Raw genomic sequence first — 17,350 nt, forward strand, 5'->3', positions numbered from 1 at the left:
CGCTATAAAAATTTTTCAAATCACTTTGAGAACTAGAATAAAGATTTCCCAATGTGGTAGTGTGTACTGACTGAGTGACTGCTGAATCAGCTTCTTTTCTCAATTTTAAGGCAACATTCGAGGTAAATCTTGGGATAAAACGTTCGAATAATTTATTTCTAGGAAATCCTAAATACATAGGTATGTACATGTAATTGTATTTTTGTTTGAAAAATAGTGTTTTTCAATGACGCAAAAATGAACAGCTGGTACTGGGAGTCGTGTCGGTGTTGCCAAATTCCCCGAAAAAATTTTAATTCATCTTCTTTATCGATGATTTGATAACATTCAAAATTTCATGGAATTTAATTTAATCAATTCAAAAAATAATCGATTCCAAGTATGGTGAGATTTCATACGCTGATAATACGAAAGGCGTAGAAATGGACAGCTGAAAACCAGTATTGCCAAATTTGCCGGGGGGAAAAAAACTCAAAAATTTCCTTTTTGTACCTAATTTTGTCAAATTTTCAACAAAAAATCTCATTTATTATTTCTTTGCAATTGAAAGTGGATTTCAACGATAAAGAAATGAATTAGCTTCAAATTTTAGTAAATTTGTACTTGATTGAATCTTCTGTGAGATGAGAGTTGAAGATTTGAAAAAAATTGTGAGTAAGTAGGTATATAAGCAGGAGAACAACGAAGGAAAAAAACAACTGTGAAAAAAAAACAGAATTGAACGCATTGAGTAGGTTGATTTTTTTAAAGCGAAGCAGGAATAAAAATTTGAAGAAAAACTGACAATTTTTTTTCCAATTTGAAAAATTGAAAAAAAATCGATTTTTATGATTAAATTTTGACTTTGACGAATTCGGTTTTTCGTTCTGGGTCAGAAAAACTTTTTAAAAATTTTCACTTCGTAGGTACGAAGTATTCTCTCCAACTCCAAATCACCTAATCAATCAAAAATTTCAGTCGTAATGGATTCAGCGATCAGAATTTTTGGAAAAAGATCTGTGAAAAATCACGGAAGCTGAGTGCTGAAGCATTAAAGTGAAAATCAGTATGTAGTATTTTATCAATGTTCCAATCCAGTAAAATGGCTTCGTTTGAAATTCCAAAAGTTTTGAGTTCTGAGATAATTTGAAAAAACCCTCGTGTTATTTTCGTTCGGTTTACGCGAATGACGAAGATCCTTCTTACCAAGAATCATTGAAAAAATTACCCACGCATCCTGGATGGTTGATTATTTCTTATCATTTCATTAGTAATTTTTCACATTCGTATAATCATTTTGATCGTAATAGCACATCGGTCAGAAAACCCAAGTTTTTTTTGGCCTTTTTTTCATAATCATAATTACATCTAACTACCCGATGTTGGCGATGTTTATTTTAATATACCTATTCGATTATACGTATTTGCCTGCGCTTTCGAGCAGTCGAATGATTTACAGACGTATGTAATATGCAGTCAGTTCTTGGAACACGAAATACTTACGTAGATATTTGCATATGAAAATGGAATGGGAATGGAATTCCGCATCATTTTTATTTTTGCTAGAAAGAATTTTTCTGCAGAACGGATTCAACTAGTATCTCTACACGTATAGTAACGTCTTGTATCCGCGCGGTATTCGATGATGAATTGAATCCAACGAAGACTGGAGAATGGAGATGAAGACAGGGTTATATCTTCTATTATAGATTCGCAAAAACGTGTTTTTTCTCTTCTTTTAGAATATAGGGCGCCATCCCCTACTGTTCTTGTGACTGATTCGTTCCAGCCGAACGGTCCGTTCTTGGAATTTTACAAGTGGTATACTCTACGACTATTTTCAAGAAATTGGCTAAAATATCAGCTATTATTTTTCGAATTTATGTCAATTCGAAGTTCACACAGCACGTGTGGTATGGGTTTCTTTTATTTTTAGATACCCATTACCCATCTAGACCGGTGGTAATGTCGATGATGTGGTACTATTTGCATAATTGATAGGCAAACCGGTGTATGAAATTCGAAATTGCCCGAGGGTTTAAATTAGGTATTTAGATGTGTCGTTTTTTCCTCCTTCAATATACATATTCCTGTATTGATCGAGTCGATTGGTTATTTCGTCCAAATTATAATAATCTCGTTTGGATATTTCAAATTAGATTTTTCTTTTGCCTCCCTGTACTGATGAAATAGCTGTTTAAATGAAACAGTAGCTTATGTATGTGGAATTAATAGTAGGCTACGCATTTCTGCGAATGATTTATACGACAATGTAAACAAATGAAGTTTTCGTCAAGTCGTCGTGTACTTGACAACATTTTACATAGGCATAATATGCGAATACGGTGAAACGCCAACGTAGATTTAGGTGTAGGTTGTAGGTAGGTAGGTAGGGTACGTTCAGTTCATATGCTTGGTATAGGTTTAGGTACGTATGCTGACAAGAGACATTTCAACGTACATGTATATTATGTACGATGCTGCGAGTGAAATTTGTTGAAAAAAATACGCTATTATAAAGTAATTTTGGTCTTTACGAGACATTTGATGTTAAACGATGCGATGTGCAACAATTTAATCTATCAACCATTGTGTGAATAATTTAAATTACCCATCTGTACCATGTATGCCTATGGTAAATTCACTTGTTACGGTATGTGCAATATTCTCGTAATAGGTGCATACTGCATACCATCATTTGCACCTATGCATACTACAGGAAATTATCGTGCAAGCATTCAAGCTGGTTATCTCGCAATCTCCGTTATTATTATATTGAAAATGACAATTTCGTTTGGAGTAAAAAAAGCCTCGAAAATTTTCTCGATGTGTGCAGCGTGCTCGTACACAGATAACAAGGGGTAAAATAAACGCCGTCTTTAGGGCGCCAAATTACGATGCGCGTCGTTGCTGTGCTGCTGTACAATTGGCTGCTTTATGTGTTCTCTGTGACTGTGATGCTCTTCTGTACTCTGTAGCTCCTCGTATAATATTTGTGCGTGCTTCGAGTTCTTTGATCCTGGCTGCCTTCGTCATGTATCGAATATTAAGTAGATGCAAAAATGCCATATGTTTTGGTTTCCATTGCCAACATTCGATTTCGACGCATCATCGCGATGTTTGTGAACTCGCGAACTCGAATTCGAGTGTTTGAAATTACCTATGTTGTTTATTCGTCGTGTCGAGGGTTGAATTAATTATTATTAGGAATGATGTTGAGGTGCGATGAGTGATGTGAAGTAACTGGTGAATAATTTGGCGAACATACCTACTTATTACCGCGAGCACGGACTCGCAAAAAATGCGTTCATGTGTCAAATTTAAGGGGTGAATAGGGATTGAAAAGATACTTATGTATTTTAAATGAAAAGCTTCGTTTTAGTATCTTGGAGGAGGCAAAAGGAGTGATCAATCTTCCCAGGAAGTTGAAAATTTGATGCAAAACGTACAAAAATACATTTTTTTTGGTTCCTGTTTTTTGCCTAAATTCCCTCCAAGAAGTTCAATGCTGTATCAAAATCGATATACAGGATGCCCGGTGAGAGGATTTTTCAAATAAGATGATCGTCTATGTTGTGATGAATTTAAAAAAAATTATCTCTAATTTCGACTTTTTCATACCTGAAAATCTGGTTTTGCACCCTTCCCTTTGATAAAATTGTGCCCATTCCACTGGAAGAATTCCTGACCCTCGAGTAAAATTTTGTGATCAGTCTTATAGTATGTAGAGATTGAGAGAGCGTTTATCAATCCATCATCCAAAGATACTTCACCACAGACAACGTTCTACTAATAGTAGGTATTGATTTTTTTCAGTTTTTGGCAAATTTTTAGAAAAATTCGATTATTGTCTATGAGAAAAAAAATCAAAATTTGATCAATAAGTGCTAAAATTCGGTTTATATAATATTAAGCAAGTTTTGGATTTCCTGGGTTGATTAATGGTGTTTTTGAGCTGTTCTGGAACTGCTAATTACACACCTAGATTTTTGAATTTTTCACTTTAAAAAAATCCAATGAAAAGGCCCCAATATAAAATACATGCTTCTGCAATCGCAGATTGGCCATTTTCGGCCCTTTCGATCGCCTTGAGAATAATTCTCCCTAAATTTGTTTTCGAGCTTATATAGGTTGAATTACATTTAGCTTTTTAAAATAAAATGTATAGAAAAAACTTGAATTCCTGAATTTACTAGAAGCTAGAGAATAGGTCTAAACCACTACTAGCGTATTTAGAGAGGAGAAGAGGGGGGGAGGAGAAATGGCATATTTATAAATTAATTTTCAACTTCCTATCGAATTCTACTCATCAAATTACTAAATATTTCTGTTTAAAACTTCATTCTGAGAATCGGTCTAATATCGCCCAGCGTTCTTTAAATTGACCTCATGATTTAAATTTTTTCCTAGCTGAACTCTGAAGACTAATCAAAATATGCACTTTTGCATCCTGTGATTAGAATCCTCGGTTTTTGATTTAAATATCACAACAAAAAATAAATCATTTTTAGCAATTTTGAAAAGAAAAAAATCAAAGAACAGCGGAAAAGTAAGCATTTTGCCGGAGATTTGAGACCCTTTGAAATTGGACGAAAGTTTAAGCTTACAAAACTGACAGATTCGTAGAAAAATTGGTGTTTTTTACCCTTACGAAAAAAGTTCATGGTTGATTTTCCAGTGATTTTGTCTGGATCGCGTGTTGATTGAAAAATGTGAGGCGAAGGAAAGGGAAATGAGAGTGAGGGATATGGTTTCTGAGATAAGTTGTAACTTATAAGTTTATTATGAAGTCTTTCATTTGTAGGGGCACATCGAAACACATCGCATCATGCTCCCAAACGAGAGTTCGAAAAATAACTTCGAAAAAATAATTGGAAAAATCAAGTTTTTTTTTTCAAAATCAGAAGGAAAGAGGAACAGCAATTGTATACCTGTCAAATTGATATTCCAAGAAACTTGACGATTTGTTGAAGTTCGAGAATTTTATAGTTGACCTCACGGAGAGAAATTGGTTTAAAGGGCATGCCTTACGAATTGAATTTTTCTTTTAAATTATGTGCTGTATGAAATAATTGTCAATTCACTAATCGTCGGTCAACTTTATTTTTTTGTTTCAGGTGAATACCAGTTTTTGTCCTATAAGGTCCTAAGAATAAGAAAACGTGATATTGCATAGGTAAGTAATTTTTTTATAGCTGTTTATGATTTGTGCAAAAAGACTCCAAATTTGTTAAATCGCAACTCTCATTTAGAAAATTTAAAATAATTTCCTCATATTTTCAACAATTGAGCTTAAAATGCTTGAAAAAAACTCGCCTTGCTAATTTTTTTGGAAGGGAAGATTTATTCGTTGCTTATCGATCAGTTATAAATCAAATCAATAGGTTTCATTATATGTAGTTTAATTCAAAAAGGTGTTCGTTTGTAAACTTTTTAGATCCAATTACCTACCTACCTACTTTTGATATTAATCCATTATCGTTGAATTTTTTTTAAATTTCAACTTTTAGGTAGATGGTGATAATTCATATTCGATTTATTTTCTCCTCGGTTGTTTCAAAATTCATTTAATCGTCTCAAACATTCATTCGGGTGTAATTTTTCGTTTCCTAACATAATTTATAGAATTACGACGAGATAAACTCGCAGATTTAAATACTTAATTCAATTTTTTCGTACCTGCTACGTTGGGTAATTCAATTATAATGAACAGTTTTATAAAAGTATAATCTGGAATTTAACTATAATTAACAGATGAATTAAGTTTAATCTTTAATCTTCTGAATAATATTACCGTTATCTTACCTTTTTTTCCTTACTCGTAAACGAAAACAAAGGGAAATTTTTGGTACTTTAATTTCTGTCTTGGGCTTTTTGGCGTCTTGGAAAGTAGGGACCATTTTCTCTCTATATTAAAAAATCAAAACCCGTCAAACAACTTCTGGACGAGAGCGAACGACTCGGAAGTCGGAGGTGTGTTAGTAAGGCGTTTACAAGACGTTTACAAGACGCTGTATGTTTGTGGTAGTGAGAGTCGAAATACACCGAAAATGTCCGAGTGGTGGAATTGCAACGTGACGTGTAATGTATTAACGTACTGTGTTTGTAGTGGTGAGCCTTACATTCAAGCATGTTAGCTGCTGTTAGAGCTGACGTCACAACGTAATGCACTGATTTTTTTTGTTTTTATAAAGGAAGAAAAAAAATGTAAGGAAAGTAAAATTCTCTACAAAATTAGGTATATTTGAAAGTGCAATAGAAAACAAGATTTTAAAGCTCAAGTACAAAAAAATATGAAATATCAATTTTTTCCAGAAGTTTTCTTCTATCACGCAGATGACATTTAAACCCACCCTACTTTGTACAGAACTTTACTTCGCAATGCTATATATTTAATTTCATCTTACATATTTTGCTTTAGTTGTTGAAAGAAAAAAACTACGCTTCTTTACGGTCACATGGCAACCATTTAAATGAGGGGGGTTTTCTGAAAAATACATAAAGGCTATAGGCGCCTAAGAGGGGTGAAATGGTCCCCGAAAACGTTCGAGTTGATATTAGCATGGAAGGTAGGTACCATTGAGAAACTTCCGCGTGGAAAGTTTCTGATCCACACCCCTTCCCCTTTTTGGGGAACCCCACTTTTCTGAAACTTCAATAACACGTTTCTCAGCCCCATTTCAACAGATTTTGAAAATTTTTCAGTACGTTATGTATATCTTTATAAGGTTTCCCCACAAAAATTTTCAATCCCCCTCCCCTCATTATTTAACCCTCAAGATGGCGTTTTTTTCATTTTTTATGCATATCAAGAATCAAGATTGCGAGGTACAGTTTTAGAAACGCGTTATTTGGATGTAATTTTGACCCCCAAACGTTCATGTACTTTTTTCGACATTTTTTCAATGGTGCGGCGTGCTGAAAAGTTGGAAAAATTACAGAAATGAAAAGAGTGGCTGTATTGGTAGGTAGGTACTTTACATTTTATACTCAAGAGTATGTGTAGGATAGCCATTAGCCAAGTTCAATTTCTCAAGCGCATTTAGATGATGTGATAGCCAATAGGTGAAGCAATTTCAAAGTACAGAGCAATAAAATGAAAAACCAACTAGAATGATATGGCAGTTTAATAACAAAAACCAAGAATGTGTCTTAGTGGGGGGGGGGGGGTGAAATGGGAATTTTGGCAAATATAAATATCAATGAGTAGGGTGTCGTTTTCTTATGATTCGGTACAGCTGGGCACGAATATGACGTCAGATTTTGTTTTACACTCACACAGCCCCTCCGGAGCCCTAAGCCCCCCTCAATTTTTAATATTTGAAAAATAAACTTACTTTGATTTCATCATCACTTGACAGAAAATTTTTAGAAATTCATATTTAAAAAAAAAATGATAAGAAGAAAAAAAAGAATAAATGGGAAGTACAAAAATTGTTATTTAAAATATGAAAAAACAAATCATTTCCTCTTAAAAATAGGTACTTCAATATTTTTCAGAAGGGAGTTTCTCAAATTTTGTTTCATGATTAAAAAAATAGAAGAAGTTAGTAGACTAAAAAGTGTCAAACAAACAGGATGTCATGTAAAAAAGAGGAAAACAGCAGAACTTTCTGGAGTGAAGGACAACTTTTTCAAATATTTTAAACGTTGGGAATCAAATGAAACCAAAATTCATCACTTTTCAGTCTTTACCGAGAAATTGTTATGGAATAAAATTAAAAACAGCTCAAATCATTTCATTTTCTGACTTCGAGGAGGTGAGTTGAGTTGATAGCGTTTTTATCAGTTTATTCATTAATAGCGACCTCTGGCGTGTATTTTGATATGTCACATGCTTTTTTCTTCACGCATATTTCGCGAATTTGCTCGGTGAGCATATGCTCATAACATCACTAAGGCTGATGGCTTCCCAGGGGCTATGTGAGTGTAGCAGAAAATCTGACGTCATTTTCGTGCTCAGCGGTATCGAATCATAAGAAAACGAGACTAAAATCATCAAAGTAAGTTTATTTTTAAAAATATTAAAAATTGAGGGGGCTTAGGGCTCCGGAGGGGCTGTGTGAGTGTAAAACAAAATCTGACGTCATATTCGTGCCCAGTGATACCGAATCATAAGAAAACGACACCCTACTCATTGATATTTATATTTGCCAAAATTCCCATTCCACCCCCCCCCCCCCCACTAAGACACATTTTTCCAACTTTTCAGCACGCCGCACCGTTATCTTACCTTTTTTTCCTTACTCGTAAACGAAAACAAAGGGAAATTTTTGGTACTTTAATTTCTGTCTTGGGCTTTTTGGCGTCTTGGAAAGTAGGGACCATTTTTATTGCTAAAAAAACAAAACAAAATAATTAAAGTTGGAAAATAAGATGGTTCGTACAGAATACAGATGGAAGGGAAAATATTTTGATGAATGTTCACTTAGGGGGGGGGGGACTTCCTTTTAGTTTTCAAAAATGGCATGATTTTTTCATTTGTGAGATGAGATGTGAATTTCCAAAGTTCCTTTAACATTTGGATGGGTCGATGAAATCTCATTATTGTAAAAAAAATATGTCAAATTTTACGCAGATTTACCTACCTCAATTTATTACTTTTGTACGAATCGATGAATAATCGTAACGAGGCATACTTATCGTAAGAAGTGAAAAAAATCTCACATACTCGTAATCAAATGATCGATTACGAGTATGTGCGAATATGGCAATTCGTAGCGACCGTGACAGTGACTGCAGCAGCGACGAATTAGCAAACAAAGCGACGTCGTCGGGCGAGGTCATGGTAGCTCGACGCGAAGTATTCTGTTGAAAATATTCCATATAATCTGTATCGAGTTACCGGCATTGGTTACTAATCAATGACGAATTTTTCAAATAAATGCCGATAGGTGTAGCTGTAGCCTACCTATATCGTATAAACTCCATTATTCCAAGTGAAAAGAACGAGGCGACAAAAAAACATAGATGGTAATGCCCTTGTATTGTTAATAGACTAGCCAGTAACAAGAGAATTTCCTGTCGCCATTAGAAGCTGAAATGTACGACAATTTTCACCCTAAAATGACACCACGTTTTGAAATTTTTAATCCGAAAAAGTATAGATAACCTCATAGACTTTAGACAGTTTATAAGACAGAAATGGTTGGAATTTTAGTATTTTTTCTCTCTCATCTCATATTTTACGCTTGGTCGAATGTGCGTGGGTTCGTAAGGATGGAAAAATGAGAAATTTTTGCGGATTCATTTTTTGGTCGTTACGGTTTCATGAAACTCTAGCAGTAGAGGTCTGGTTTGGTAAATTAATTGCTCGTGTTTGGGAATACTTATATCGTTTAGTATAAATGAACTTTTCGGTATGGTGTTTTAGCCTAAAACGTAGGCAGAAAACACAGCTAGACACGAAAATAAAGTGCGACTTTAAAGCTCACTCGCATTTTATGTATTATACGGATGTCGGCGACGACCTAGTTTTAACTTTTTGACTGGGCCTTTTTTCGATTCGACGAAAATACTACGCGCGTGTTAAAAGTCATCGCTTTTCAAGATCTTACGCCAGCTAATTTCGTCCTGTAATTATTTACAACGAAACGTGGCTTTTTTAGCCGAGCAAAATCATGTCGAATTTTTACTCCGAATTCCGAACCGATGCGATGGAAAATTCTACCGGTGAAAATTTTCATCGCAGCTCGAGTTACAATTTCGGACATCGAAGATGGAATTTAACCGGTTTTTTGTAAATAGAATATTAACGAAGCGGCGAGTTGTTTTCGATTTTATCTGTGAATTCGTTATTAAAAGATGAGAAAAAAATATTGCATCATTTATTAGGTAAAAAAACTAGTTGGTTTACCAGGAGGGAAAAAAAGAGAAAAAGGCTAGATAAAAAATAAAAATAGAAGTGCAGATAATAAGCGTGAAGAATGCAGTCGTCAGATTTGCTAGAAGAAATTCTGCAACTTTGGTCCAATCCGATTGAAGCAAATGCATTTTGCGATAGCGCTCCAGGTTCGTGTTTTGTATAAAAAAGAGGAAAAAATAATAAAAAAAAAAAGAATACCTACTTGCGAAGAGAACAATTATAGAGAGAATAAAAAAAGAGTACATTTTTGTCAAAAGAAACGATTATTATCTTGAAAAAGATTTTCGTGTCTGGTCGCTCGCTTCTTTATGTTGAAGTGAATTTTTTAAATTTTTCGGCAGCGTTAATATTTGAAAAATCTTTTCTCTCGGCTAAGTGTAAGTATACGAGTATACTTATTCCAGTTTTTTAAATCTTTTGTACGATTTTTGTTTCTTTTTTTCCCCTTCTTTTGTACTGAAATGGCGATAAAACGACTACCTATTTGGTTTTAAGGTAATTTGGGCGTTACGAGAAATTTTCTAAACTTATTTTTGGTACAACAACAGAAAATTTTATTGTTTTTTCGGGATAGCATGTACTGAATGGGAGCTGTTGAATTAAATATAAATGTACGATGCTTTCATTCGTACATTTCGTCGTTTGTCATTTTCTGATTAAAAGTGAGTAAAAACTACCCTTCAGCTGCAGAAAAATAAAAAGGACCAAAAGATTCCAGAAAAACTGCATTCAAATTATTCAATGGCTCCAAAAATACCCGAATGATTTCCCCAAATACAGCAAAAAGTTTCAATGTAAGTATGCAGTTTTTGGGAGTTTTTCAGCCTATTTACTGTTTTGAGAGTTGGAGGGTGGTCTTTATTCAAAATTGAAATAATTTCAAAAATGACACATGAACAATGAAATTTTCACCTGTGAAGTCTTATGAATTCTTCTGAGAGGCTTTGTTGTTCAGATATTTGAAGAAAAATTGGAAAGCTCAATTGTTTTGAGCGATTTTGTATTTGAAGGTTTCCATATGAGCCATCCTGTATAGTGTACATACATACATATTAGGAATTGTGCAATGTGCACCTTGCAAAAGTCGTTCCTCTCCGTCTCTTATACTTACCACTGCTCAAAGTAATTCAAGCAGTGAAATTAGGAAGATTGCGTTGAGGCCCTGTGCAATGTGCGAGATTAGATTGCAATTTTTGCTGAAAAATTTTAATCCACTTTCACTTTGAAAATTTAGAAATTACTCGAAATGAGTTTCAAGCATGGAATTGAAACTTATGGACCTCGTTGACGTAGGTCTAGGTACTCTTGAACTACATTTTGTCATCTAAAAATATTTTGAAAATCAGAATCGTGATTTTTATAAAGAATTTTGTGGAAAAAAGCTCACATTTACATTGCAATGAAAAATTCCCTTCGTAACATTTTGAAAAACCTTCTGGATAAATTTAGAACCTTTTTTTTTTGAGAAATTTCTGTTCTGACTTTGTGACGTAAAACGACGAGCAAAAATCAAAAAAATAATTTTTTCACCGATCAAAAAAGCAATAGGTATCATTATTGAAAATTTGAATTTATGATTAGAAATATTCTGGTTTTTAGTAATTGTTTCAAATTTTTAAATTTTCAATACCTTCCATCAAGTTTTTGTTTCAACTTTTCAAATTAATGTTTTCCAAAATTTTCACTAATTTTTTCTCCTCAGATGAGGCGAAGAAATCACCTCGATTCATTCAAATCTTATCCTGAGACCTGAGAAAATGAAAACAACTTTCGAGTAGTTTCCTCGTAAGTTGTAAACTCTTCTTTGCGGAACCATAACAAGTACTGTCAACATGCAAATCATCGCCTAAGTACATCGATACACATATCCATTCTAACTCGTAACTAGCCTCGATTAACAAGATGCCAACAGAACGATGCTTGCACGTGTTAATTACGACGCTATGCTGTGTACTTTTCGCTATTACCGGTACACTAACCCGTATGTTGATAATGGTTGACGAGCACGAAAAAAATTACTCTTTACGAGCATTGAGTCTCGAACGTTTAAAAACCATAAGGCAAAGTCATCGACGTCGGTACAGCACAGGTAAACACATCATCGCGTTAGCAATTCCGTTTCGTATCGATAAAGAACCCCTTTTTTTTTCAATCTCCCCCTTATTTATACCACACTTGCTAGGCAACTGTTAATACACACGATGATAAAAAACCCTCCCTCGTGTGGAACGACTTGGTCTTCCGAAGTAATATCATAGGAAATTTACCTTTAGGTGATATCGTCGTCGTGCATGGGATATGCATTTTTAAATTATGAATTATTAAATTGAATAGCCAACTACCGGTGTTGCGGTGTATCTTGTTTGGGTTTGGGTATTACATATGACGACGTAGACGTAATGTAATCAGTAATCACGGTTAAAATTCATCGTTGATGTGAAAAACTGAAGACTTTACGGCCAGGTTTTACCTATAGACCGGATTTAGCCGCGTAAATTCGATTTTTTATTAATAATCTGCACCCTTGTCGACTTCCCACTTCCGTCCTGGCTCGATGTACGCTTAACACGAATTTCATAAATTTACATAAATGGTATTTGATTAACATCGAATCGATAATTTTACCTATCTGCCACACGAGCAGGAGCAGGTACAAGTACGAGTAATATCGCGAGCTAGATAACGATTCGACGAGAAAATTTTTCTCTCGTGATTTCATTCATGTATTTGCTTTGTACATACCTATATCTGAAACCCACGCTTTTGAAAAGTTTTCCTCGATAAAGATGTTATTTACGAAAACATCCCTCTACTGCATCATCGCTTCGAATACGATCTTGGTAAAATGTTCACTCGTCACGAAACGTTGAAAAGTCACGTTGGTCTTTTGCCTACCTTTATTAAACCGATGATAGTCGATAAATTTCTAATTTACGAAAACGTCGAGCCTCTGAGGAACGTTGTGTCGTTATTTTTCAACTAGAAAAAAAAGTTACCCGTGAAAATTCGCCAACTTTTTTCCATCTTTCGTTCTCGATAGAGCATACGAATTCGTCTTCTTTGAAAACGTAGGTTGTTGATCTTGGTTAAAACAAGGTCTCCCAGAAAACGTCTCTATGGACTATGGATCTACCTCGTAGAATAAGCAGACGACCTAGCCTCCGTGACCATTTTTTACGTCATCCATTCAAAACCATAAAAATATAAAAATTCTCCACTTAAATTTTTTTTTTTTTTTTAGCAAGGGTGGCCAATTTTTAATTTTTAGAACAAATATTTTTACAGGTGTTTGGCTACACTTTAATAGAACCTCATGTAAAAATCCAGGATATTCGACATTTTTGGAAATCCATAGTTGAAATTTGTGAAATCGTTTTCATGTAAGGTAAAGTACCAGTTGTGGATAGGGGTCCCAGTTGTGGATAATCGTTCCTATGGGCTAAAAAAAAAAATTATCGCATGTATCTTTTTCTGTAACATTTAATCATTTCGTTGCATTCATGACAACATGAAAATTCACCCATGAAGTCTATGTACAAAAGCATTGAAGTTTCAAAATGATAAAAATTGAGAATTTAAAATTTTTTGGAAGGAAAATTTCAATAATGGAGAAAAGTGAGTCAAATATGTAATTTTTCATAACTGCGGAAGTTTTTGGATAGTAATAAGATGAAATAACCACCTCTGCATATTTTTGAGAATTTTTGATTTCATCTAGTACTATTTAGAGCAATCTTTGTCCGCAACCGGGCCAGGGGGCCCGGTTAGCGGATAATTGGAAGTTTTTGAGATTCTCTACTAAGAAATGAAATATTCTTGATTTTTTTTTTCCTCCCAAGTATTATGTAGTTCAACAGTCACACTACACAACAAAATAAAAAAAATTTGAAAAAAGTTGAAATTTGGCCTTCTCAGAGCATGTTGAAAAAAGTATAACCACAACTGGTACTTTACCTTACCTAGAATTTGAAAATTGGCCCTAGGCAATTTTTTTTACAAAAGGGTTGGAAATACTGAAAGAGATATGAGATATGACGAATCAGGTTGTAAAATTGAGATTAAGTCGGATTAGGGAAAAAAATTTCAACTTGAGATCCTAAAAGAAGGCAGCTTACCTAATACAAAAATTGATATCAAAATGCCTATAGCTTCCTACATTTTGAGCTCTTGGTTTTTCCTCCTCTTAAACGAGTGTTAGGTTGAAACTGCGTTATCTTTGTCGAATTTTTCGTCTCTTTTCACGACAGTATTCTTTATCGGAATGTTGACAGAGATAAAAACGCGAAGTTCGCTGAGAATGAGACTTGAGAGTCAAATATCCGCCATAAGTAGCTCAGCCAGCTCGTAAGTGTGATTCGTACGACTTGTACTACCTACTTAAACGCGTGTAGTAGGCATTCGTGTTATTTTTCACTTTTATTTTTGTGCAAAGGACGCGTCAACGTGATCCAATTTTTTTCCATAAACGAGAGCGTATAGCGTCGCGTCACCATAGCGTAATTTTCCAAGTATGACGGGAGTCTCATATAGTGGACGAATGTTTGAACAATGTTGAACATGAACATATCGTTTAACCTGATTATACATTATTATACACATGGATATAGTAGGAGGCTCTTCCTAAATGGACTTAATGTTGTGTGAAACGATTATTTTCCAGACCAGATTATGTATTTTGAATGAAGAGATGCCCCATTGGGTATGCGAACGGAAGAGGATATGTTTTCAAATGTTGTACGAGTCGATATGCAGATACACAAATGTATGTAGTAGGTATTTGAAAATACTGCGATATCGAGCAATCGAGACATTTATTAGATTTTTGCTACTCGCTTCGTTGAATTCGTTCCAAGATTTAAATTCGTATTGAGGCGTGATGTCGCCCGAGCTAAAGGTTTCCTTAAATTGAGACTTTTTCCGGTATATTGGCTGGTAGCCATTTGTGTACTATTGACGAGAATTGAAAAAAAAAATTGTAATGACTTTTTGCAACGCTATAAATCAGGCTTATTTTGTCGTCGATTTATCTCACTTGTGTTTTGAAAATGCTGCTGTAGCGTATTTAATTTCACCAGGAACGAGTTTGCCAATTTTAAAATTTCGTAATTTTAATTGATACTGTATCAATGGGTAACATTTCGTGTACTGGATTTCTTTTTTTGATTTTCGGCGAATTTTTGAGAATGCTAGTTTGGCTTATTTCCTGTGGAAAAATCAAAAGATGAAATTGTAGCAGAAAAGTTGTAATTTGGTTTGTGCTGACTCGATTTTAATCTCCCAAGCTGATTCGAGCTGTTCTGGAACCTCCAGCCGGTTTTCAAATTTTTTGATTCTTGAAAAATTTTATAAAAATATAATGGTTGGAGGACGGATTTGCACAGGCAGAAAAATCTTTTAGATTTATGCTCAAATCGATCAAAGATATTACGAAAGCCTTAAACTCGATTTTCAACTTCCTATTGGGCCCTTTTGATGTGATTTTTTGAAAGTATAGAAGGATCCAAATATCTGCTGGAGACTCCAAAACGGATCAAAACCACCACCACAGAAAACGTTTCTGCTTTACCAGTTTGTACTTCAATTCGATAAAGTTTGTTTAGATGGAGGAAGCCATTTTTAATTTTTCAAAAATTTGCTAAAAATCAGAAAAGAAATCAGCACCTGAAATTTTGCTTGGTTAGTATTTTTGGATATTCCTTCAACTTTTCTGTGAGTGTGCCAATCACTTTTCGGTCTTTAGGATACTTTTCTTGCTCGATAACAAAACTGATCGAATTTATCTGATTTTATCTCATGAGGAATTTTGATGATTAATACGTTCAAATTGGCCAAGTTAATTGATCGGATAATTAACGTTGTTTGGTTATAGCGAAAAAAAAGGTACATTTTATCAACATCTCGATACGAAGGGAAAAGTGTGTCTTCATAAAACTTGGGATACTTTCAAGGCGAAAGCTTATAATTAAACGTCGTTTGCGTTTTAGCGATGTACGCATGTAGCTACTAGCTACATACGTAGGTAAGGTACTATAGGTAGCTGCATTAAGTACATTACGAAATACGACTTTTGACTGGTTACCGTTGATGCGAAGCTTCAAACTGAATTTTCTTCGCAATGAAGCGTTTATTAGTTACTATGGTAATAAATAAGCAAACGGAAATGGATTTTCGAATTACTTCGTTTAAGCGATTAAATTAATTGGATTGGGGATTCGTCATTTTACCCCTTTTTTTTCTTCATACCTCACAACCTCTCCTTTCGACTACGTATCGTTTTCTTTATCCACGTTATGCTTACACACGTTAATTCTCTGCCAGAATTTTTTAAACGTTAGAACGGATATATTTCGCGCCTTTTTTTCAACGCTTTTGTTTTTTTTCTTAAGCTTAGGTGTAGTACTTCAAATGAAAAATGTAAGCGAGGTTTTGTCTAAACGTACTCGAAGAAAAACGTGCAATGGGTTTCGCATCATTTATGGAATGTCTTGGAAGCGTTGGTTTGATAACAAATAGCTCTTGGCGGAGTATTTTTACACGGGGTTTTTTCTCTCGAAAGTTGAACCGTTTTGAGTATTAAGGTGGATTACAAAACGGTAGTAGGTTTTGTTGGTAGATATTTTTCATAAGTACGTGTAAATTTTAATCATTGCGGCGTTCGTTTGTGGCACCGCAAACGTTTTCTGGTGTAATAAGATGGGTTGTCTTTTAAAAGAGAATAATGATTTTTTGGTTATGTGATCTTAATGAAGATGTATTGCGACGTTAGTGCGAAATCGAGAGCTTTCGCGGTTCGCGCTGTTGTCGAAAAGAAAAATATTTTTTCACTGGAGTATTTTTTCCGTTAGTCGAGATTTATCATGTCAAATTTTCAGTCTGTTTGGTTTTTGAAGAAATGTCGAGAATTTCTCGTTGATGAAAGGGTAGGGTAGGGGAGTGGATGTGAATGGCTGTGATCGTGCTTCGTGCCGGCTTCTGTCTTCGTGTTCGGTAATTTTCCAACAGCTCGCCGTGAAATTTTCCATCTGTTTCGCGTGCTTGACTCGTGCTCGTGGTTTTTTTCTTGTTCATGTAAACTTTACCAGGTATTTTTTTCGCATTTTATTTCAGTTTGTATAGGCATCTAGAAGGAAATCAATGCTACAAAATTTACTGGTGATGTTCTCAAATTTTTTCTCATCTTGTTATTTATTTTTTCAATGTTTAGATTCAATTTTTTTCGTAGAAAATTCCATCTCACCGAGTTTTTTCGAAGTTGATGCCAAAATTTTATTCCGTTGGGGCGACTTTTTAGACTCAGGATTTGGTTCACAAATATACTGCAGTCAAAGTGATGTTGAAATGACACGTAGATTCAAAAATGAAACGGTAATTTTTTTACGCTTGGAATTTAAAGATTAAAAATTTGAAATTATTCCAACGTACCTACGCTGGTTGAATTTGAAAATTTTTCAGCAAATACTCTCACTTTCCCACCTTTTTTTTTCTTTCGAAAAATACATAAAATCA

At 34.5% G+C, this 17,350-nt stretch overlaps 1 protein-coding gene across 2 annotated transcripts in view; it reads left to right on the forward strand.

Moving 5' to 3' along the window:
• The window catches only part of LOC135832816 (beta-1,4-glucuronyltransferase 1), a 155,730-nt gene that overhangs the window by 2,080 nt on the left and 136,300 nt on the right, over positions 1-17,350 (forward strand). For both annotated transcript variants that reach the window (XM_065346305.1, XM_065346307.1), the window contains exon 2: positions 5,097-5,155. The gene's annotated coding sequence lies outside the window, so the exon portion shown is untranslated. The remainder of the gene's footprint in view (positions 1-5,096; positions 5,156-17,350) is intronic.

The sequence above is a fragment of the Planococcus citri genome, chromosome 1 (genome assembly GCF_950023065.1).
Source record: "Planococcus citri chromosome 1, ihPlaCitr1.1, whole genome shotgun sequence".
NCBI lineage: Eukaryota > Metazoa > Arthropoda > Insecta > Hemiptera > Pseudococcidae > Planococcus > Planococcus citri.